The sequence below is a fragment of the Corvus hawaiiensis genome, chromosome 9, assembly GCF_020740725.1.
Source record: "Corvus hawaiiensis isolate bCorHaw1 chromosome 9, bCorHaw1.pri.cur, whole genome shotgun sequence".
Lineage (NCBI taxonomy): Eukaryota > Metazoa > Chordata > Aves > Passeriformes > Corvidae > Corvus > Corvus hawaiiensis.
In genome coordinates, this window is record NC_063221.1 from 15,377,531 (window position 1) to 15,402,179 (window position 24,649).

Genomic DNA, 24,649 nt, shown 5'->3' on the forward strand with positions numbered 1-24,649 from the left:
CTGAATCCCTATGCAAAAAATTCCTTCTGGGATGAGGCTTTTACCATGAGGCTGGGGAAAGGCTATGTCTCGGGATTTTGCACTCTCCTCATCCTTGCCTTCATTACACGGCCCTGCAATCTCAGCCTCTCTACCCACAGCCCACCCTTTGACTTAGGACAGATGGGAGGCCAAGCAGGCTCTGCTCCTTGGTGCCCCTGGGACGTCCCCACTGGTCAGCCAATGGCTGATTTCAGAAGCCTGCCTGGAAATGCCATGTGCTTTTATTCACTGATGGTCAGGGCCCACCTGATAGGAGTCCTAACTAGCCCAAGGAGAACAGGAGGCAGCTGACTGCTGCTCAGCGCTGAGTACTGCAAGGGTGAGATGAGAGGCTGCCACCTCTGCCAAAGGATAACCCCAGGTCAGCTGGTGCTGTGCTCCTGGCTGGGACTGGGGACCTGCACCTCTACAGACCTGATACCACTGGATTCCTGCTTTCCCCAGGGATGGATGTCATGCTCCAGGTGGGAGTCTCCCAGGATGTCCCAACAGACACTGCTAGATGGAATGGGGTAGCTGTACAGCTGCTGGGGAGGCAGCATGGGATGGCACTGCCAGGCTGAGCCAGGACAATCCAGAGGAGAAGGCTTAAAGAGCAACAAAACCCACACACATGCAAAAACTCTGCATCAGTCTTCAGTGTAGTCTGAGTAATTAGTGGTTTCTTACAAGAGGAAAATTATAAAGAAAGTAAAAATCTAACTGCCTTAAAACAACAGATACTCCCAATTCATTTCTAATTTATGCATTCTTGTCATATGAAAGCCACTTGCTTAAGCTGCCTTTCTATCTATTTGCAGTCTATTCAGACACACAATGCTCAGTGGGGGTCTGTCTCCATGATTCATTGGCTCAGATTTCCTATAGAGTTTACATGATGTCTACTAAGCCCCATACAGTTTTGTATCCATTATAACCAGGGACAAGCAAGCAGGGCTCAGGAGGCTGAGCATCCATCTAAGAATAGCTTCCTGTCTTCCAGCTCTCTTCACAACAAATGAACAATGGTTACATTTTACGGGCTAGCATTGTATGGTGAGGGGAAATTAGAGGAACTTGTCCGAGTTAAATAAGGGAAGAAGCATTTAGAGTGAAGCTCCTTAAATGAGCAGGTCAATAACTAGTTTACTGAGACCAAAGCACATAGCTAATGAGAGAATAAAGAATTATTCTTGTCAAGAGAAAAAAAGATGCTGCCCTGGTTTTGTGCTAAATAATTACATTCATTATGTTTAGGACAGTCTTGCAAGTGGTCTTCTGCAGTAGTAAATTCATTAGCAAAGCTAATAGGCAAACTACTATTGGGGCAAATCTAAACGATTGCAATAGGATGGATGGCAAAGATGGGGAAAGGTAGTATGAGAGCTAAGAGCCAAAGTTAGCTTTAAGTATAATTGAATTTATCTTCTCATCAACTTTAAGGCCTCCTTCTGGGCTTGAAACAAGCAGAGAAAGACGTTGAAATGAAAGGATATTCACTTGATTCGATTTGTTGCTAGCTTTTCCAGCTTACTGAGCTGTCTAAATTGACCTCTTGACACATGACCACAATTATAAATCCAACAAAAATTAAAATGTCAACTAAATTGGCTCAATGTTTCCAAGTGACAAAAGATCTCAAATGTGTCAGGAAGCCCTCTCCCCAGCAGATACACTAAAAAATTAACCAGGCTTTGAATTTACCCAGAAGTTCATGAAACTTAGCTGGGCAGCAGGAAAGTAGGGTCTTCTTCTTTAATCATGCCCTGCCTAGACTGTAATCACAAGAGCTTCATAGATAAAAATGCAGCACATTGAGGTGAGCCCAGAAAATATTCGAACTCAATTGAGCAAGTCTGTGGAGCACAGCAGTAACACAGGCAGGACCGAGCAGACCACTGCCGCTGGTCACAGCAGTCTCTGGCACCACCCACCATCTCCAGGCAGGGCTGTGCAGCCCCTCCCCTGCCGGGCTGACTTCACTCACAAACTGAGGCACAGAGGGATGCGGGCAGTTCTTGTTGTTGTGCTCAGTACGGGACAGAGCCTTGGCTGAAAAGGTAGAAGGAATTTTTTTTTTTTAATGTTGAAACAGATTTTAGTATGTTAAATGTGATATTCCAAAGTGAGTTTTTTTCTAAAAATAGCTTTACCACTAGGAAATGAAAATGTGTTATGATTGAAAAAAATACCTACTAAAAAAGTTGGGAAAGAAATCATCAAATATTTAAGATTTTTTTTCTTTGGATGTAGAATATAAATAACTTTTTGTTAACTTTGTAAAAAACTTATAAACTGCCTGATTCAAGTCCATCTGAGTTGGATTCAGTTTTGCCACTGAACCAAAAAGCTGTTATACATCATATCTGTGTCTAGCTGTTTTAAATGGACACCAGGGTATTGGCTAAGGGCATCCAAAAAGTAGCTTTTCAGTAATTGGATTTTGGAAAGACAGAAAAGAAGTAATTGCAATGAACCCCATAGCTGAAAGAAAACTAAAAAGAAAAAAATTTTCTTCGCCAAGTGGAAATGGGAATAAATGTTCTTGGCTACTGCTACATCCTGAAAAGCCAGAATAAGCCTGAGGCTCCCCAGCAAACCTAGTTTAGAAACGTCCTCAGCTGATCTCTCATTTCTTCTGGGTAGTTACCTTATCCAGTCAAGTTAAAAATTCAGGATCTAACTCTCAGTGAGAAATTGGGAAGACAGATATATTGTACATGTGCAGAAGGACATTCAGAGAATTGTCTTTGCCTAAACTCAACATTAAGGAAATGCTTGCCACACCTTTGTCCTTCCAGGGAGAGGCTGATCTCTTCCCTCCAGCCATCACAGAGCATCCACCCCAACAGCAGGTCTGGTCTGCACGGGCTGTGACATGAAAGGCTGCTGGAGATCACAGAGCCACAACACCTCTGTCCATCACCAGAAGAAAATCTGTGATCTTCATCCTTCTCCCACACCTTCTTTCATGCATCTACAGCCTTCAAAAGGTGCAGAAAAAATCTGAGATATCTAGATAGCAACAAAAGCTTCCCTTTTAAAGAATTTTTAGTTAATAATTTCCACAGGGAAAACAAAAACGAGAAGATAACTGTTATGAGTGTGGGAAAGGTTTCAAACAGGTGTTTTACTGAGGATAGGCCTAAGCACGGGCTGGGGAGAAGTTGGCACTTCGTTCTCTCAAAGGTGAAGACTAGACCTGGTTTCCTCACTAGGTTTTTGACAGTTATTAAGTAATAAAAACACGTTATGCAATCTTTACATTTAGAGACTCAAAACGTTCAGTTTTGGTCAGAAAAGCGACTATGAAAGTGTCACCTGGATTCTGCACTTATCTGTTTCCTCATGTCCCTGCTCTCTTGTCAAAATATATCCATTTTGCTCACTAATGTTAATGGGAGCCCCATATGCCAAGCAGAGAAGATTGGCCTCTTAAGCTTTACCTATTTGCCTGCTAATAAAGCGCACTTTTTATCCCAATAAGCAAGGGAAAGCCAGCACAGGTGCACCACAGTAATATGCATTATACTTTGCCTCATGCTGTGCTACCACCGGTGAAGCTTTATTCTCATTGCAGAACTTGTACACTTGCTGAAGGTTAGTGATGAAGTACAGCACAGGTCATAAACAACTGAGCTTCATTTTCCACAACTAGACGGAGCAGCAGGCACTTAGGAAAAAAATTATACTAGCTTGTAAATGGAGCAATTTAATATGGAAGTAACTGAGAGCAAATAAACATAAAATGCCAAGGCAACTTCTCTGTCACTTAGCTGTACTCTGTTCCTTACATTTCTTTAGAAATCAAATCTAATAAACTAGAATTTATTCAATCTTACTAAAGAAATCACTTTAGAATGTGAAATATACTCCTAAGAAGCGAGAACGCTGTGCTTTTTCCTGACAAAAACCTTTTCTACAGACAGTGCATCAACAAGGTCTGAATAGTGCAATCTTAGCTATGGCTAAGATTATCCAGACATGTGCTGGAAACACTCTGCATTGTCATCATCATTTTTGCGGTAAAACCATCTCAAAACAACAGAGCTTAAGTGATATGAATGGCAAAACATCTCCTTGTCTTGTTTCTTCAGTTACCTCCCAAGTGCAGAGCTTGTTTCTCCAAACATGTGATGCTTTCAACATGCTCTTGACCAACCACCTCTTTTTTAAATGACACGAATGTTCTTGTTACCTACTGCAGCTAGTAGTGCTTGAACCTGCTCTCCTCTAGAAGCCCAGACTTTATTTTCTGACTTCCTGCAGCAAAAAAATATTCACTGCTTATAGACTCCCATTGACAGTCAATGCAGTCTTAGTGCTGTGTCCACAGCAGATCTGAGTCTTTTATGAATAGATGTGAGGCTTAGCCATAGAAATCTGTGTGGAGTTCTGGGAAGTACTGAGTCCAAACAAAATCATGTTGAAACTGGAGAAACAATTGAAAAGATGCATTTTTACTCTTAGTGTGATTTCTGGGTAGGAGAACAGCAGTGAAACAGTGCCCCAGGGAGGCTTCATTATCTCCACTCTTGAAGGTTCACTACAGCAGACCAGACAAAACCTGAGCAACTTGGTCTGGCCTCATGGCTGACCCTGCTTTCAGGAGGAGGTCGGACCTAGCCCTCCTGTAGTGCCTTCCCAACCAAGGAAGGACCGTGCAGAGTGGAAATGGGTTCTGCTTGGGGTGCCAGGTGATTCCCCTCATGACTTACCTCACCTTCCCAGGTGCCCTTATAAAATAGGTATGAGGCCGTGGAATCTGAGAACCAGCAAAATGAGGACCGGGGAAATGTGTACAGGAATGAAGGTTCTTTCAAGATGGAGTCATCACCTAGGACTGGGCAGCCTACCCCCTGCATCAAAACCTCCTCCATGAAGAAAAAAGAAAGGTAGTAGTCACTGGTAGTCAGAAAATAAAGTCTTTTGAGGGGAATGGAGGGCCCAATACACTGACCAGACCCAACCCACAAGGAGCTGTATTGCTTCCCTGGGGCCTGCACAAGAGACATCACCAAGAAACTTCCCAGCCTGCTACAGCCCATTGATTATTATTTTTCCAGGTTTTCCAGGTAGGCAGTGACAGGGTCCCAACAAGAAGGTTGCAAACAATCAAGAGGGATCTCAGGGCCTTTGGTCAACAGATCAAGGGATCTGTAGCACAAGTTGGGTTCATTTCTGTCCCTCCAGTTGCAGGGAACGATGGAGCAAGAGAGACAGGGAGCTCCTGGAGCAGGTCTGGTGGGGGTTGACGAAGATTATGGAGGAACTGGAGCATCTCATGAGGAAAGACTGAGGCAGCTGGGGCTTTCCAGCCAAGAGGAGATTGCTGAGAGGGGGTCATATCAATGTCTGTCAGTATCTGAAGGGAGGTATCAGAAGATGGACCAGCCTCTGCTGTGTGGTGCTGAGCAACAGGACAAGAGGCAATGGGCAGAAACTGATGTACAGGAAGTTCTACCTAAATATGAAGAAGAACTTCTTTACTGTGAGGGTGACCGATCACTGGAACAGATTGCCTTCCAGTCTTCCCCACTGGAGAAATTCCAGAACTATCTGGATGAAGTCCTGTGCAGTGTGCGCTACAACGACCCTGTCTGAGCAGGGAGGTTGGACCAGATAATCTACTGCTGTCCTTTCCAACCTTACCCATTCTGTGTGACATGAGGTCCCACTCAAAATCATACCACCATCTACAGCCAGCCACAAGTCAAAAGAGATTCTCGCTCTGCCCCTTCCCTGAGCGCATGGCATTTTGGTACACCTACAGGCCTCTTGCTAATCCCTCCCTAAACACTGTTCTGACCCATCAGACAAAACACCACACATTCCTTTGTTACCTTCCACAGTTCCTTCCTAGGAGCCTATAGGGTACAAACCTACAAGCCTTACAAAGCCTCACTGGTCTTCCTCAGTGGTTTATCAGAACAGAGACTGCTGTGAAGGGAGCAGCAATAAACACCTCTGATATTCATTTCCAACCATTCAGATTAGCACACTGCATTCACTGCTATTTATATCCTCTAACTTCTTGATACCTATGGCTCAGTGAATGTGTCCAAAACCTCTCCCTGGTTTATGAGTGTGAATTTAGTTTTTATGTTCACTGATTGCTAATGAGGCATCTTCCTGCATTAAACCTGCATAAAACTAGGTACCTACTGTAAAACACTCCTTCCTACTGCTTTTCATCGATTACAAAGGGAATTATGATCTAGCAACGAATGATAATGGCCATAAAGAAATGCTCACTACTCTCTTGATGTTTCAAAGTGAATTTAGCTGCAGCAAGTGGTCAAAACATGGCCCAGTACAAGAAAGAAACCCTTCTTGGTCAAATCAAACCTGTAAGGCTCCTTGAAATCAGCTGGAAATCATGGAGCTGGACTTCGCAGATCTGAGCAAAGTGCCAGGTAGCCCCAGTGCCCAGACATGCCATGGCATTGCCACTACTCACCATCCCCTGTGCACTGTTTCCAGTTTCTGAGTGCACCTTATGAAAGAAGAGCAAGCATAGAAACCCTTGCTGGTTTACAGTGCCTCCAGCTTAAGCTTTGCCACGTAGCTTGTGCAAAATAAACTGAACAGCTTCCCAGACGTACCTCAGTTAACTCAGTTCTTCTGCTGTGGAAGTGGAGGAGACAGAGTTACAGCAGAGCCAGGCTGTGAGCTTGGATGAGGTACAGGGCCTAGGGAAGGAGCTCTCATTCCTTCTTACTCTGCCATGACGGTGAAAAGACCAAACTACAGTTCACCTTTCCACTACTGCAGGTCTGTGGAAAGAGAAAAACACAGCAAATGTGTTTTGACATAACAGTCCTAAATTGGTGATGGAAAAGCTGGCTAGCACGTCCATGGCTGAATGTAGTTATTTTGTTTAATGTAAAAAATTATACTACAATTGTATGTGATCTATATTCTTGGCCTTTAAATCAAGGGTAATCTGTAGCTTTTAAGATTTCAGTTTATCCTTAAACAATATAAATGGCTGTCCACAGCAGACACAGCTGTATCAGAGGGGAGAACATTGAAAATTTGAGGAAGAACATCTCCATCTAACTGCCTACCTGTAACTGAGAAATTAGCTTTCTTCCCAAGAGAAAGAAAAGGTTGAGGTTAATTAGGAGATGGTTTAACAATACACGCAAAGTTTCTATTGTAAAACATGATTTTATAGAGAAATGCACATCCCCACCTTGGCAGAATCTGATAAAAGATGAAGGAGAATACAGTAGACACCGTCAAATGGATGACAACTTCATATAACTTCTTCTGAGAGAAAGCAGCCTGTTGTTTACTGCATTTATCGACAATCTGTGAAAGTAGACCAGGAATCAGTCTAATTACCAGAGTGCCAGTTGTGCTTGTTAACACCAGCTTTGTGACCAAATGTTATTCCACAGTTGTCACATCACAAGAAGGTTTCATTACTAACATAATAGTGAACAAGATCACATGCCTGGCTATTGATTGATCTGCCACACAAAGGAAGGACGTTTGTTGTCTCTATTATAACCAGTTAGATCTTTGTCTGCCTGTATAATATGCACAGGAATGTATCACAAGCAGTTGCTGCAGTGTTTCTTAATTTCTGCCTGTTAGCCCATTAACAGCCCACTAGGATTTGCAGTCTTTACCAACAGAGAAGAAATGACCTTGCCATAATTTGTCTTTCACAATCTTCAAAAAATTGTTTCCATCAGCCTTCCTGCAGTCCTACAAGGATTGAGACTTACTCAACATTTGCATTATAAATATATCATTTCTGCCAAATCAAAAGCTATTTTAATTCTTTCCAGACACAATTGGCTAACACAGCAGGAACAGTAGAAATATTCATCATTACTGCAGTTGAATGGCCCTGAAAGAACTATATCTTAGACCAGAGAAATGCTATGCTAACAAGCACCCTAGACAAAATGAACTAAGATTGACCCTCAGAGCATCAAGATATTGCTTGACTGACCAGTCATAAATGCAAAGAGCAGCTTTCAGCCTGTTGCTGATATAAAAAGTGAACAGTCTTGTTTATTTTTCTATGAACTCAATAAATATTACAATACAAAAGTGGATTTGTTTATCATTGTGAGCCTACAGAAAAACAAGCATGCCTCATCATCTTATCTGATGATGAATGATTTATCAGGCAGAACATGAATCTGCTTCTGAGTCTATTTTCCTGTTTATGCTTGTTGAACAGATACAATTTAATGAAGAATATAAAGTACTTAAAATCTGTCTACCATTAATAGTTTAATTAAATTGACATGTACTTCAAAAACAGAGAGACAGAAAACATTAATTTTGGTTATAAAGGGCATGGCATTATTAAAGTGCAATTAAAAACAACATTCACTTACAATTAATAGCTAAAACAATTTAATTATTTAACATCTAATTGTCTGTTCTGGCTAACCTAGCCATCCCAAGATAGGTGTGTTCTTCGGGCCTCATGTAAAGTATATTACGTGGCAGAGACCCAAGCACAAGATAACAAGTTGCTCCTGAGCAATATCTCACTGTAAATCCACTGACAAACACCTCACTGTGCCATTGGTGGCACAGGGGCCTCCCATGTCCTTGAGGTGCCAGTTCCCAAAGGATCCCTCATGAACCTCTCCCACTGGGGCAGGTAACAGCCTCTGCTGTGGCTGGTGCAAAGTCGAGGGGATGACTGGTGAGCTGGCTCCTGGCTTTGTGGTCATTTTTCCCTGGTAAAAGCACTCACCCAGGACCCTTGGACATACTTAAGTACCCATTTTCTTCCTAAAGTTCACGTCTCACAGCTCTCTCCTTCTGTCCCACTTGATAGAAATTGATCAACTGGCTCAGCAATTATTTGACAGAAGGCACTGAAAAAGAGGAGCAAAGAAAAGCAGCTCAGTCACACAGGTCTCATTTTGCTTAGAAACAGGACAAAAAACCCTCTCCTGCCAATTTCAAAGTTAAAAGCCAAAGATGCAAAGTGGGAGTCTGTCAAAGAACTCTTTTAAGATGACTTCTCAGAAGCATATATCCTTCTTGAACAACATAGCAGCGGAAGCATCTCTGAAATTCAATCTACATTTTTTTAAGAACATAGCAACAAACAAGTTTAGAAACTTCATCTGAATTTTAGGTTCAGAAGAAAATACAGACTTAAAACACAGGACTAGTCTGAAAACATGAATTCTGTTCAGTACTTTCAGAGATACATTGCAAAGAAAAGTCAGATTTTTTAAGCTTTCCACCAAAAGTGAGCCGGACCTGTCCCTCATAGCCAGGATCTCCACTGCAGAGACATCTGTCTGTGAATGGAGGGACTGTGCCTGGGTTACACCATTAGCCAAGCATAGGCCACCAGGCAGCTGGCATTTCTGGGATACATCTGGGAGAAAGTTTGGTTTCAAGGATTTTCTTTTGAAATACTATTTAATTAAATAAGTGTCAAGAAATATTGTCCTAATCACAGTTAAAGAAAAGCAGCTGCCGGTTTTCCTAATGTGGGCAGCATGTCATGGCAAGTTCCAGAGCTCTCAGCAGAACTTCACCAGTCTCAAAAGTTTACTCCTACAAGGAAATTGCAGGATTAATATCCTACTAACCAAACCCACCTATTCTTGAACACAGCCTGGAGCAGATGTTATTTCAGGACTATTTCACTAGTTCTTATAGCTTTGATTTACTCATTTCCTTATAAGTTGAGGTGTGTGGAGTGGCAGCAATTACTCCCTTAAACCCAAAAGAAGACACAGTCCTCTATTACCTCCTCAGGTGGAAAGGAGGGAAAAACCCAACAACATAGTGAAGTGTTCACAAAAGCTTTTCTTTGTGCCTTTTTTCCAATCCAGAGAGTGTCATCACCTTTGTCACACCACCTGAAGGTTGCTGACTGTCCTCTGAAGCCCGGGACAAGGAGAAATCCTTCTGCCCATGCTGCAGGTGGCTGAGCCAGATGGAGCCTCTGAGATTAGGAAGAGATGTGCTCAGCCTGGGTCTGCCTTGCAGGGACAGCTTTCACATCTGGGACTGACACCAGGGCTCCAAACCTTTACGCTGCTGCAAGGATGGCACCTGGGCTTCCCCTGGCAGATGAGTGTACCAGAAGCTGGTTGAGGAAAATACGGTTTTATTCATGATTCCATAGAGAGCATTTTACTGACAAAAATCTTTTTTCACTGCACCTGTAAGCAATGTATTAAAAATTAGAATAAAAATAATTAGTACAAAATAATATATTCCTGCATTTCAGTTTCTCCATGGAAAAACATATTTTTCCTTATTTTAATCCTTGTTAAATTTAACACTTAAATTTCTCTGTGGAAAAATTCAAAAGAAGACAGAAATAGCAAAGATTGGGATTTAGTAGGATCATTAAAAATAAAACATAAACAGTGTCTCTCTTTACCTTTTTTCCTCTAAAGAGTATCATAATAATATATTTATTTTCAATGCAGTCATTAAGCCAACCACCTTGACTTAAAAACACCTGCACTGACACATACTAGGTTTTGAATTCAGATAAGTTAGCCTCAAAAGAATAAATAGAATCATAAATGGTCAGAGCTAAAGCACTTCAACCGACCAGAAGAAATTATTATGAGCATGGGGGTTCATTTGAAGGTCTTGTGAGGAATTTGGCAACTGAAGCATTGAGGAGTATTTGCTGGGGAGGTACCAGATACCCCCACTGCAAAGTGATGAGCTGCTTTTTCACTAAGCAAAGCATGGAAAGGTGGCTGCTGAGCAGTTTAGGACTTTTGAGGGGTTTGGCTCTGCAATCTCTAACCACATTAAAACTTTGTTCACACTCTTTTCAAGACCTGTAACTCAGATGTAATTGCAGTCTAACATAGACCACACCAGAGTAGGCAGAATAGAGGATAAAGTAAATCAAGAGATATGGACAGCCTATACTCCATTGCATATAAACTAGCAGTGAAATCCCTTGTGCCTGGCCAAGCTTCTGAGCTTGCACGAGGACTTCTACTAGATTGCTCTAGCCACACCAGTAATCAGATGTTTGCCTATGTAGAACAAAACACCAGGCAGTTACTGAGCTGTATTTTATTCATGGTTTATTCACTATTATTATGTGACCAATACAGCCTGAAAAGACAAATATCTTATGAAATACTGTATTAATTGACTATGAGTTTCAATCTTTTCTGTGAAGACAGAACATTGCCTATCATTTCATACTTTAAAAACTTATATTATCAAGCCTTACCCCATTAAGAATATTTTTTCCAGATTTCCCACAATTTTTTGCATTTTTTTTTTTTTTGTGCAAAATCACATTCAAATATTATAATTCTTATTCAAGGCTTTGCCCCATATAAAATGCAGGTAAAGCATATCTAAAGCATTCCTGACATACAACTATTAAGAAAAAACCCACCAAAGCGTGTGGCTGTCTAGGTGGCTTTACAAATGAAATCAAGGCATTAGACATAGATTTTGTTATTATTGTGTTTAAATTAAGCTTGAAATGAAATGCAACTGAAATAAAAATCAGAAGCGAAACAGGGTATTGTTTGCTTTCTGAATATTAAATGCAATCAAAAGGTAATAGTACTTATAGATTTTTCACATCCAAACAGATTTATGAAACTGATAAAAACCATTTGCTCATTGAACTTCAGGAATCTGGGTATCTTCTTCTGTGAATAATCAAGTAAGTTAACTTAGGCAGCTTCTCTGTTTCAGTGCTACAGGCATACAGAATTTATATTTAAAGGACTACTTTTTAAAAAGCAAGTAACTTCACCATGAATGTCATTTAAGATGAGACAAAATATACTATTAAAAAGAAACCAAGTTGAGTGGTCACAGCTGAAAAGAAAAAAGGGAAGTCAGCAATTTTCATTGTGTTGCTCATGAATTTTATTTTCACATTTGCATACATGAGAATTAATTCACAAATCCTGAAGGCAGGAGTCATTTACTTTACTAATTTGTTTCTTTATATATTTCTTTTTCATGATTTTATGAAAATGTTTCTATTAATTTGAAGTTCCTTTTTTCAGTTCAGAAAAATCTCAGTTGTTTTTCAGCATCTCTGATTACTTTAAGTAACCTGCTGTCTCAGTAAGAGCAGAAAGTTTATTGACACAATTTTCTTGTGATAGCTTTTCAGAACTGAGTATTTAAATGAGCTTATATATTAAGCAAAGAAGCAAAAATGTACTGAAAATTTTAGGGGCCCTAGGGCCTTCTCAAGGTCCATGATGTCTCTTCCCTGCTTTGGAGTCACAAGAATGCTAAATAAGGAGAGAAAAAAATCCTTATTTCAGAAGAAAAAAAAAAAACCACCACCCTTAAAATATCAGATCACGTCAAAACTGTGGTGAAAGGTTTCAGTTACTCTCGGCTGTGGGTTTATATCCATGTTCTGCTTGCCAATATTTTGGGTAGTATTCTGAAGTCGTGATTTGATCCTTTAAGGACCTCCTATCCCCTAGGCTCAGGTTTGATTCAGTATTGGAAGTGCCAGGACAGCAGCTGCTATGAGAGCAATCTGGATGAAATTTCTCAAGAGCAGCTTTTCCTGCAATATTTTAAACCAATCTGAATTGAGAAAAGCAGGGACAAAATAAAAAGATAAACACAGAAATCAGACAGAGTAAAACCTGGAAGGGGAATGTGGAAAGCAGAATGGGAGCTAGGAAATACACATTTGTGGAAGGACTAAGGAACCAAATGGGGAAACTGAGAGAAACATTTGGAAAAAAATATGAGGAGCAGAAGGCTGACAGAGGAGGCAAAATCTGTGAGGGGGAGAAGTGAAGGGGGGGTAACACAAGCACAGAAAAGAACCAAAAAAATACCATTGAAAGAGGCAGAGGAAGGACAAAGGGCAGAGAGACAATAATCAACTGCATGGAACAAAAATAGCAGGGCAGAGAGATGGTGAAGAAGGTAAATTGGAAATGGAGATCCAAAAGGAAGGCAAAAATTTTACAGAGTGAAAGCTCAACCTATAAAGCTTCATGAAGTTTGCAGGAAATTAGTTTTGAGGAAAGTCCAGGCAGTGCAAGGATGGAAGCATATTCATTTCTTTGCCTTCTCAATCTGCCTTCAGGTTAACAGAGCCTCTGTTTATAGCAAACCCAAAAAATAAACATCCGGCCTATTGGAACTGGTAAGGGGGACATGGTACAACTACTGCCTTCTCCCTGTGAACAATGCAATCTGCTCCTTTCGTGCCCTGCTTTCAGAACAGGAGGAACAAACAGGCAAAACATAATTTACAGTCTTGGTTTATCTGTATCCACAGCCCGTCTGCTGATTCGAACACAGCAGAATGTGTGTGTGTGCATTCAGAGAGATGGCTGTCATTAGACCAACGGAGTTAACCAATGTATAAAAGGCAGGATCAGATCAGTAATAAAGTTTACACTTCATTATGGATGTCAAAATCCTTGCTGAATTTTTTTTCCCCCACACGTATCTAGCTTATTAAATTTCACAAGCAAAACCTGAGTGAGCATTCAGGAATCAGTTACTTGGAAGCCTTCAGGATTAAAATCTAAAACCAGATATTTCCTTAATAAATTTACAGAATTAGAACTGGACATATTAACATACATCTCTGTTTTCATGACTGTAAAATGACTGGATTCTTGTCTCATCAAATTTACATTGTAGAATCTGAATATAGTATGATTAGACATTATTTTAACAACTACATTACAATACAATTTAAAATAAAATGGCCATTTATATCGCACTAATATCAGTGTTTTAAATAACAAAGGGGACTTTTTTTAAATAAAGGAAAGGATTAGCATTTAGTTTCAATCAGTATAAGCAATGCTGTACCAGTTGGTGTCTCAAAGATTCAGAATTTTATTAATATTCCAGAGATGCATTTGTGTTGCCTCTGGGTACACTGAAAAGCCACTTAAACTGCACTTAAAGCAGCACTACAGGATCAAATTGATGTGCATCAACCATTTACAATAAAACTTGATTATTATAAAGGCATACATATTTGCATAATTACATGTTTGATTTTTTGATAATGCAGAATACACTACAAAATGTTGCTTCATGTAGAAAGGCACCGTCAAAAAGCACCATCTGCTGTAGTGTTTAATGCACTGCAATGTTTGAAAAATTCTGAAGGTAGATTGGTGCAAATCAAAGGAGAAAGCAAAGGAGTTTTGCTAGAACAAGGGGCTCAGGGATGGAGGAGGGGACACAGTACACTGTGGACCTTTTGTTAGGCTGTCATCTGTTCCTCTCTATTTTTAAATAAAATTTTCAGGGGACAAAGGTAAAAGACAACAGTTGCACATCCCACAGTCTACAGAACATAGGATTCAGAACTTGAGAGCATTTGACAAACACATTTTTGATGTTTTCATTGAAAAAAAAAGATCAGTATCTAATATATGCAATGAAGTAATTACAATGGAAAAGAAAGCAAACTTAACAAGAATGAATCTTTTTAAAGGAATCTCTATTAAGCATCACAATGGCTTAAAAGAAACAGAACTTGAAAGTAAGAATATCTCCATATTTGCTCAATTCACAAGAAGCAGCCACCTGATCTTCAGTAATACCTGACCATGTCTGAGCAACCCCAATGGAAGCCCAATGGGTTCAGGAAGTCTCATGCTAAGATTGCAGAAGTAAATGTGTATCTTTGATTACAAGAAAAAGCAAGCACTTCTAGACTCGGCACTGTTAGCCCTGAGTTCTTGTATCCTAAAAATATACATCATTTTGATTAGCACTACATGTTTATCATTTTAATACCTGAGGCATCTCTTCAAAGTGGATTTTGAGACAAGACATTTATCAAATGTTGTTGTAACCGTTTGTAATACTCTGCCATCCTGAGGAGTTTTATGCATGCATCCAGAATACACACACACACAGAAAAGGGTCATCTGTGGCTTTTTCCAAGTCTGTTGCTACCTCTGAGCTATGCTGTGAACATTTTTGGACATTATGCTGAGTAGTAAAGCACAGTGCAGAGCCAAGACACGGAGGATCTGGCAGGGAAGTCAATAGGCATGTACTAGCCTGTTGCTTCCCAGTAGGAGCTCATTCCTTCACAAATTGGCCTTCGGTAAGCAGTGTGATTCATTGCTCAGGGACTGGATTACAAGCTGGAAACCAGCTGACAAAACTTGGGCAACTCATTTCACTTCTCCATGCTATCTATATTCCTTCCTCCTGTTTTTCACATCACATTAGTTGAAAATTATAAAACTCTTCAGGGCAAGGACTTTTTCATAATACAAGTTTCCAGCATGTTGGGTATTAAACAAGCTTTTATCTCTGTGGGCACCTCAAGGTATACCAGGATACAAACAACAGTTGGATTATATGCTGTGTGTGGGATAAATACCAAGTCAATTTAAAAGCATCTTTAACAACACAATCTGACTATAAAGTCCAGCAGTCTAGAACAGCATCTGGCTCCAAGATGTATTCTACAGTGCATGACACAAAAGAGCTTCCAAAACAGATGGAATTTTGTCCAGGCACCTGAAGGAAAAATGTGGTTCTGTATGTGTGAATGCAAATATCTCAAAACTTTCTGTGCCCAAGCCACAACAGCTTGCATGTAGATACATTGAAACCAAAGGGATAGCCATAGAACTGGAAGCCCTAAAGCTGCATTGCTGGCCTGTTAGGTTATGCTACATCTGGAGTATAATAAATTTACATTCCCACCAAGAAAATAGCCACTGCTGTATAGTTATGAGACATATTTTGTTTCACATTATGAGGAAGAATGTGCTTGAGTCCTCTGTTATGCATCCAGGTTTCTTACCCTGACTTACCAGGTACAATTATAGAGCGGCATTGGAGATGCCGAACGCCCGCACTGTCATTGACTTAGATCAGCACTGTGAAATCCAATGCTTCTGAAAAATCAACTCTTTTGTGTATCTTGCAGAAGACACACAATTTTTTTTTAAATAACCAACATATTGTTGTGTGTACACAGTTCATGAAAACTCAGAAACATTTATCTGTTGATATTTTCCCCATACCAGTCATTTACTGGCTTGAACTGGACTGCACTATGATGCAGTGCCATTCCCTCTGCCTCTGCCTGCACTTGAAGCAGAAACTGAATTGTTTCCTGCTCATCAGGTACCCATACTGAAAAGATAATGTTGTATTTATAGCATAATATTGAAAATAGCCCCAAATTATAATAAAGCCTCAAAGACGTCTGTATTTCTTTCCCGCTGAAGTCTCTATGTGCATTTGGTCATAGAACTCTAAAAGGAAACAAAACCAGCCAGGCAGACGCAAATCTTTAGAAACAATGAGTTTCCCTTTTGTGCCTTAATATTCTGCTCTTGGTGAGCTTCTCTAACAAAGTCTGCACTAATCGTTGCTGGAATCAGCACAGCAGCGGCTGCTAAGCAAAGTCTTTTTCTCCACCCTCTCTGCACTAGGCAGACAGGGTTTTTCATTACATATATCATTTTCAACTTGCTGCAGTGATTCCACAAAGACAGGAGGATTTAGAAAGCTAATGAGTGGGGGTGGGGTGCAGACTACAGTTGGAGCTTCACTGCTAATGTTTAAGGCTAGATACTATGAGTGGCTTCACACACGAGGCACTGCCACCGATTTTATTTTCATTGCATGGCACTGACAGACTTTGACAGCCAAATCATTCATCTCAAGTTAATAAATCCAAGTTGGGGAGGGGGAATTTTTGTTTGAACATTTATTGCTACAGGATTTAGGGCAAGGCTCGTTGGTCATTGCCTTGCCCTGGTTGTTATTGTGCTGCAATGACAGCAAAATTATTTATCTTTTAGTTGCTAATTAAGAACAGAAGTGAAGAATAGGTTTGGTCTGAATATACCATAATATCTAGGGACCATTTACTACATCATAATGAGATGCAATAGATGCTGTAACTCAGTATCTCTACAAGTCTCTTGCTGCTTTATTATGAGGAAAAAATTCATCTTGTAAGTTAATCAACACAAAGTTAACAGTTTATAAATAAGATTAACCTGAATGAGAAAAACAACATTCCCCTCCCTCTCCCCGGGTGAAAAGATGCACCTCTTTCCTAGTTCCCTTCCAGCAGAGAACACTGTTTCACCAATATCAGTACCCTTGCTACTGTTCAGCAGCTTGATCTGTCTAACCCACCTTTTGCAGACATGTCATCAATATTGCCTGCCACTTGGGAGAACAGACTATACTGATTACAAAATACTGGTTCTATAAATCTGATGATTTTAATGATAAAACAGGATATTTTAGGCTTTCTTGTCCCTGAAGAACCAAGAACAATTGCAGATTGATTGTAAACCAATTAAGGACCTTAGAGCTATAAGTTGTGAATATCATTTCTTTCTCCTAAGGGAAGAAAACAAAATAAACAAAAAAAATCATTTTCTGGTTCTTACCTCTCTGCATAATAATTTACGATGTGGGTGAAGCTGTTAATTCAGATCTGAGTGTTGAATTATGACTTCAAATTTCTCAAGGCATGGTTATAACCAGATCCCACTCAGCTACCTCTTTCAATGACCAATATTCACTGACGTGTCAGGCAGAGAGGGAAGAAAGTGGTGAACATCATAGAATACAGACATATGGCCAAGCACAAGCAGCTTTGCTCTTTGGGGGATGATGTTCTCTGAAACCCTTCACAGAAATTAATAAACACTAGTTGTAGTCAGTGGCCCCACTTCAGCACCAATTCCCTCCTTACATGCAGAATGTTGGAGAGTTGAGGAGCCTCAGGGTATGGTACAACCTTTGAGAAGGTCTTCTCCAGACTGACCACAGCAATCTTCTCCCAAGGTGGCAGGTCAAGACTGTCCTAAGAGCTGAATGGAAACTACATGAATTAGTTAATACCCTTTATTTTATGTTTAAGGCTATTCCTTGCAACTATATCCTGCTGCCAATGCTCAGTTAATAGGCTCCTGTAGTGAATAACATCATGTGCTCTGTCAATTATTAATAATGAGACAAGCGTTTTCACATCAGAATGCCAACTTGTAATGTGATGAGCCTGTATTGTACAAGGGTATCAAAGCTCAGTCTCATAACATCACTAGTTTACTAAGTGAACTTTGAACAAGATTTATTCCCCAGTCCATTCAGTCCTAATTTTCATGAATTTTGAAAATAGAAAATGTCTTTTCCCTGGCAACATTTTTAGATTATGGTTTGTATTTTAGGTGCTTGATTTACTGCTACATTGCATTTATTCTAACACATCACTGATCCCCTGTCTCCTACATCAGATTTAGTTACTTTTTTATTGTATAATTTCTAGGCGACAGTGGCTATCCAGGACAGAAACAGCTGATGGATCTAATTTGATTTTGCCCTTATACCAGCAGAAGTTCACTTACTAGTTCACTTACTCAGAATTCATTGATCACTCAAAGGTCTTCTGGGATTGTGAAATCTCATTCTCGGTGTCTTTTCCAATTGTCAAAGCACAGACTCAATACCACATCTGACATCCCTGCAGCCTGCCTAGTTCTGCATAACACAGCAGTCAACCATGGGGTTATAGTCAATGATGGGACTCTCAGAAAGGATGACAAGGCTAAATCTTACTGACTTCAAACATGCCAAAAAGGTAGATCTTTCTGAAAGGTGGGTTTGCTGATGATAAGCAAGGGGCAGCTCAGTGATAGCCATATCTTTAGCAAGGAAAAGGAAGAACTGGAAAAGGATGATTAGAGACAGAAAAGTCGGACAGTAAAGGAAGAAGAAAATGCAGAAGGAGTTTTACACAAAGATCCATAGGTCTAAAAGCAAAGAAATTGCACTACTTAGTATAGGAAGATGATTGAATTCCTTTATCTGTGTCTTACTGTTCCCAGCTAAAACACGAGATGGTGTCCTCTGCACAGCCCGTTCAGTGCAGCGGCGAGACAGCAAGCCTTGTGGAGGTACTGTCAGAACAATAATCACTTTGAAAGTGGTTGTAAAGATCTTCTAGTCGCTAAGTTCACACAAAGAGGCAAGATGAGGTTAATGAAACTTCAACAACTGTTTACGTTCAGTAAGGTTACTTCGTCTTGAGTTTTTGAGAGCAGATAAGGTGGAAAAAAGAAAGACATTGGGAAGGTGGATGACATTTAAGAGCAGCAGTAGTAAAGTCCTCCATTACAAGAATAAAGACAACTATTTCATCAACAGCAAACACATTTATCTTCATCTGAGAGAAACAACTGATAGTTCCTGTTACCTGAGGGAATTCTAAACCTTGAGCTAATCCGTGCACCTACTGCACAACTTCGCATCAATATTTAGGTTACCAGTTTTGGAACAAATGCATTACCAAATATGAGTTTCTTTCATAGAAACAAACATTGTAATCAAAACAGACACTCTTTAATCACAGATTGTTTTCTGAACACATTTGCAAGTCTCATTTCAAACTGTTTGAGCACCTGAGCTTTCATTTTTCCTCTCTGGAAAGTATTCACTATCCTAAATGCAGCCAGCTATGGTGGATAACTCTGCTCTGATAGGCATTGTTCATTTTCTCCCTTTTTCACTCATCCTTTGGAGGACATGAAAATATTTTTCTCCCTGTGTGCGTAAAACCCTTCCACAATAATCAGCTGCTCCATCTTCCTGTCATAATCTTGTTTGTATTCAAATAGGCACTAATGTTGCTGTGCCCCATCAAAAGACTTGGGCAATAGTTCCAAAAATGCAAAAGTCACAGGGGAAAATGAGGGGGAATTACATTCCCAGTAACATGATATTTAAAATCCCTTGGTTGGCTTGCAGACTATGATACTTGCATTTAGAACTACTGGTTCATTTCAAATGGAATTTTAGTCAAACAGAATGAAAGCATAACTTCTGAGGCAAGAGTTGAAGACTTGGAACAGAGGGGGAATGAGCCCGTACTTAACACCGCCACTCAGAGCTGTGATCACTCTCTATTTTGCTACAAACACACTGTGCAGCCCTAGTCAAGTTGCTTAGGGGTTTTTTGTGGCTTAATCCCCCATCTTTGAGATAACTATGACTTAGTCTCCCTATCTCATAGGCACACAGTGAGGATGAATGCATTAAGAAAGAATTAATATATCACAGTATAGTGATAGGAGTTCAATACCCTGCATACAGAGTAATTTATCTTTTTGTCTCCTGGATCAAGTACAGTTTCTAGGTGTGCACAACAGTAAAAGCCCAATCTATTAATATATAAAGAAACCAAAAAATCTTCATCCCTAGATTCCTGTATACGAAACCATGAACAGAAACACAAACCTGTAGTATAGAGGGGAAATGCCAGAGTAGAAAAGAACAGAATTTTTTCCTTAATTACAATGGGCTTGAGGATAGGAACCACAAGCTAGACATAAATAAAGAAATCTGTTTGTTCCAACAGAATAAACAAAAAAGACAACAAAACAAAACAACTGTACAACAAATTCATATATAAAGTAGATATATAAGTATTTAGACACATTTGAAAAAAGACACTCCTTAACTCTATCTCGTGTAAGGAATACACTATAATTTACTAGCATATGAATTATATACTGTTCCCAGGGTGAAACCTCTGTATTTCTTGCTCCAAACTACTCTGCCTATAAAACAGCTTTATTAGAGTTTAGCAGTGTTAAAGAAAAAAGTGAAAGTAATGTCTATAGCTCCCATTAAAAAGCAGATCATACATTTTACAGTGATAATAGCATAATATACTATAAAAAATGAGTTTTCACCAAATATTCAAAATTACAGATTTATTCAAATTCCCAGAAAAAAATCAAACTTGTGAATTGTGCAGATTATATAGCCAATAAAATATTTATTGTTGCACAATGTATATTGTTAACTGTGTTGACTACTTTTCACCAAGGTGCCAGAGAAATGAAAAATTAACCAGTGCAGAATATAAAATAGGGGAGGGTTGAGTCCTAGAGCTAGTTCATGAGCATACAAAACAGATTGTATTCAGAGCTGTAATATAGAAGTTCTTCAGCAAAGAAGACACCAGAGCTGAATACCTGACAGCAGAACAAAACAGAGAACAGCATTAAAGCCTTGTAGTTGAAGTGCTGCATGCAAATGCAGGAAGAGCTGAATTAGTAATGTTGAAGGTCTAGCTAATGTAGACAGTGGCTGTGTCAATGAATGTTTTAATGACATCTTACTAGTTTTAAGGACTGAGTGCATACATGCAGCCTGATGGAATTCTGGAAGTACAGTGAACACGTGGTTGAAAAATGTCTTTGGGTTCACAAAAACGAGTGAATATTTGAATATCCTCCTTCTCTGCAACTTCATAAACTGACCTATGAAAATCACACATGTGGTTTGAGGTGCATATTCTTGTTTTCAGCATTAACCATAACTGCTACCAATGAACTTCCTATTGTCTATCACTTATTCTTTTGCAAAATTACATGAGTATTCATTTCAGTTTCAGCTACAGGGCAGCAAATGTTGATCACCCTATGAAAGGAAAAATTGAATAAAACCCAAAAATTTTTAAATATCCTCTAGATATTTTGAACCTTAATGCTGTGACTTCAAATATACCTTTTCGTCCTCTTGATTTTGAGATGACTTGCAGAACTTCCTAATTGAGGACAAGGATAAGAAGTAGGCTGGCAGACAGAGCAGGACTCAGGTTGTTGCTCCAGCCGTGCTGCACAGAAGGGCATTTCTGACCTGACCATTCACAAATTACAGTGGGTAAAAAACCAAATACACCAATACTCTGGGGTGAAGACTTTCATCCTTGCCCTTGGTCTCTCTATTTCAGCTTTTCCTCTTCCAGCCTTTAGCACAGACCACACCAAGTGTGGCAGTGCAACTGCACACTCAGAGCGAGCATGTGCCAGCCTGAAGTGCTGAAAAAACAGTGTTTGAGCACAACCCTGTTCTATAGCCGTGGCCCAGATGGACCCACACTCCTGCCCATCCTCTTCCATGGGAGCAGATTTCTCAAGCTGGGAGAGCTTGAGCAGGTGCCTCATAGGGTTCAGAATTTAAAGACAACTGTCTTTCTCCTCTCACCCTAACTGGTCACACTGCTTGATATTAAATGATATTAAATGGAATACATTTGACAATGAAAAACTTTGCTGAATATTTCAGAACTGGCTATCCTAAAGAAACTGGTCCCTAGGCTACACTAGTTCATGTTAAAAGAAAAATTATACAACAGCATTTCAGGAAGCCCTTGGAGACATATGCTGGCTTTCTCAGGCCGGGCACACAGCAGCCACAGGTCCTGCTTTTTGAAGAGCAGGACAATACAGATGGAATTAATTGAAAAATTCAGGGTAGATGTTCTCTTAGGATCTTATAGTTCCTGTATTTTTAATTGCTTGTTCTGTCAGCACTTGACACCTGCACATTTTTGAAATCTTTTTTGATTTACACTGAAGCAGCTGGATTATGCCATCAGACAGCATGAACTCAGTGCAAACACTGCTATTGTCTGCATGTTCCGGGTGTGCAAGGCAGGAGAGGGGAGCATGTGTACACTTGGAGGAGATAAACCCTATTCCAGCATCCTTCTGCTTAGACAGACTACAGCTTGGAGTCCCACCATGTACCTACACATCTGGGCCAGATCCAAAAATCTGGATGTCTAAAACTAGGTTCCTAAATCAATGCTTGAGATGCCTGAAAATCAACCTCTTGCAAAACTTAAAAAAGAAGCTTTTCTGAGTCCAGTCAAAGCTTCAGTATTTCTGAATGCACTTTGGTACGTAAGTCCAGGTTCCTATTTTAAGAAATCTTGGACTAGAACCAGACCCACCTTGCTATTTAAATGCACTATAGAGCAGAAAAAAGCTGAACAGATCTGGACACCTGCACAAATGGGCAGGCAGCAGCCAGGCAGAGCAGTCATTCCACCCCGCTGACTTACTGCTGGGGAAGGAACCTCACCGCTGAGGATAAAGACAGGCAAGGCACAGAAAATTTGCAGCTTTTTACACACACAAAGCAAAAGGATTAAAAACAGCATATAGAACAAAGATTTACAATAGATCAGCCACACAACTCTGCAGAAGGAACAAAGGTTTCATAAAAGAATAAATGAAGAAAAAAAAAAAGGTTTCTTGAGACTATAGGCAGCCCTAGAGACTTTTAAGTATTAGTCAGACCAAAGGCTACCAGATGATTCCAGAGCCCTGACTGCTCACTGGGGAGCTCAGGCCTTTCCAATGGGGCAAGGTAGGTCAGCTGGAGACTAAAGGGTACAGAGCTCCCCAGAGAAAGACTTTTTTGTTATGTTTGGGTTTAAGTGTGTTTCCTTCATAAGACATGGTCTAAGGCTCCATTATTTAAGTTTTCAACTTAGAGATTTTCTTATAGGGAAAATAGTGACACTTTTTCTTTCTTTTGACTACTTCCCTCACTTGAAGAGTTTTGCAAAAATCTGATGTCTCTCTAACAGTGGCTAGCTCATGTTAGCAAACAACACTCTGCAAGTTCTGTCTTTAACAAAATAACTTGGGCCATTCAGCCAGAAGAGCTTTCATTCCCATCCTCCATAAATTCTTTCTTTTGCTCCACTCATTTCCCAAAGTAAAGGAAACTAACAGCTAAATTATTTTCTTTTTTCACCTTTCCTCTAAATTCTTTATAGCTTAGATTTTGCAATCTGAAGATCAAAGCTTATTCCCCAGTTCAATACAAAACGAGAGTAATGCAGAGCTCTTGTACAGTAGATACATACAATAGACAATATACAATAAATGCCTTTATCATGCCTTCCTTACCTCTAGCACAGTCCTTTCCCAGCCCCAAGAAGTTCTAAGCATGCATCACCTGCTCATCCCCATGGCATTCCTGGAGCCATGGGAGTTGCGCTGCTCACAGTAAAAAGTGCTTTGGGCACATTATGTAAGTTTACTTGTCTGTGTTTTTCAGTCTCTCATGAAGTGATAACAGACAAAAGTTCCCCAAATAATAAATAACCAAAACAACATTTGAAGTGAAATTCTCATACTTACTTAGGGGTGCTTGTTTAAAGCAACAGGAATAGTTATGTGGGCAGTGCATGAACTCAAGAATTGGATGTGATATTCAACCAGAAACACGGTTCACTTTTTGACTATCAATTCTCCAGGGAGCACTAGCTGGAGATGACAGAGGTCTGTGAAAAAGAGAAGTTCATTATTTTAAACCCTAAGAAATTTTTAAATCCTAAGAAAAAATACTTAGGAATATGTAAGGAAATGCAAAGCCAGAAGGTAAGGCCGCCTTTCATTAGGAAAAGGCCCACCACTGCAAAAACATCCCTTATCTTCATGGGAATGCAGCCATGAAGCACTCCTATGACTCCCAGTGAGGTTCAGACCTCTGTGTTGGAGGCACTGCTACCAGAAACAACAGTTTAATACCTGTGTTTTACTCAGTTTGGGAAAAAACATTATTTTCTTCATTGCCCCATTTTTTTCTTTAAAGTGATATAAACCTTCACAGATCAGTGAGAAATTTAGTTAAAATATTATATAAGGTGCTCATTTTTGGAAAAGAAAGCATCTGGCTTCATGGAAGACCTGACTGAGAAACAATGAAAGCACATGCCTGCCAGACTTGCACACAGCTTTCTTTAAAGATCTAAATAAGAATCTACTTTAAATTACTGTCAAATATTTCAGAATTGCTTGTTCTAAAACAATTCTTCTTAATT

The 24,649-nt window shown here is 39.8% G+C and overlaps 2 long non-coding RNA genes across 3 annotated transcripts in view; one reads left to right on the forward strand and one right to left on the reverse strand.

Moving 5' to 3' along the window:
- The window catches only part of LOC125330387, a 169,234-nt gene that overhangs the window by 23,463 nt on the left and 121,122 nt on the right, over nt 1-24,649 (reverse strand). Inside the window, exons 19-25 of one of the 2 annotated variants that reach the window (XR_007205486.1) lie at nt 23,967-24,109; nt 17,717-17,834; nt 9,868-10,111; nt 8,753-8,876; nt 7,220-7,338; nt 6,627-6,797; nt 2,809-3,005 (exon numbers count right to left, since the gene is read on the reverse strand). This is a non-coding gene — a long non-coding RNA (uncharacterized LOC125330387). The remainder of the gene's footprint in view (nt 1-2,808; nt 3,006-6,626; nt 6,798-7,219; nt 7,339-8,752; nt 8,877-9,867; nt 10,112-17,716; nt 17,835-23,966; nt 24,110-24,649) is intronic. The other variant, XR_007205485.1, reaches the window with a different exon arrangement.
- On the forward strand, nt 2,004-10,237 carry LOC125330388. Its single transcript, XR_007205487.1, has 2 exons — nt 2,004-2,081; nt 9,855-10,237. It is a non-coding gene; the product is annotated as an uncharacterized LOC125330388 (long non-coding RNA).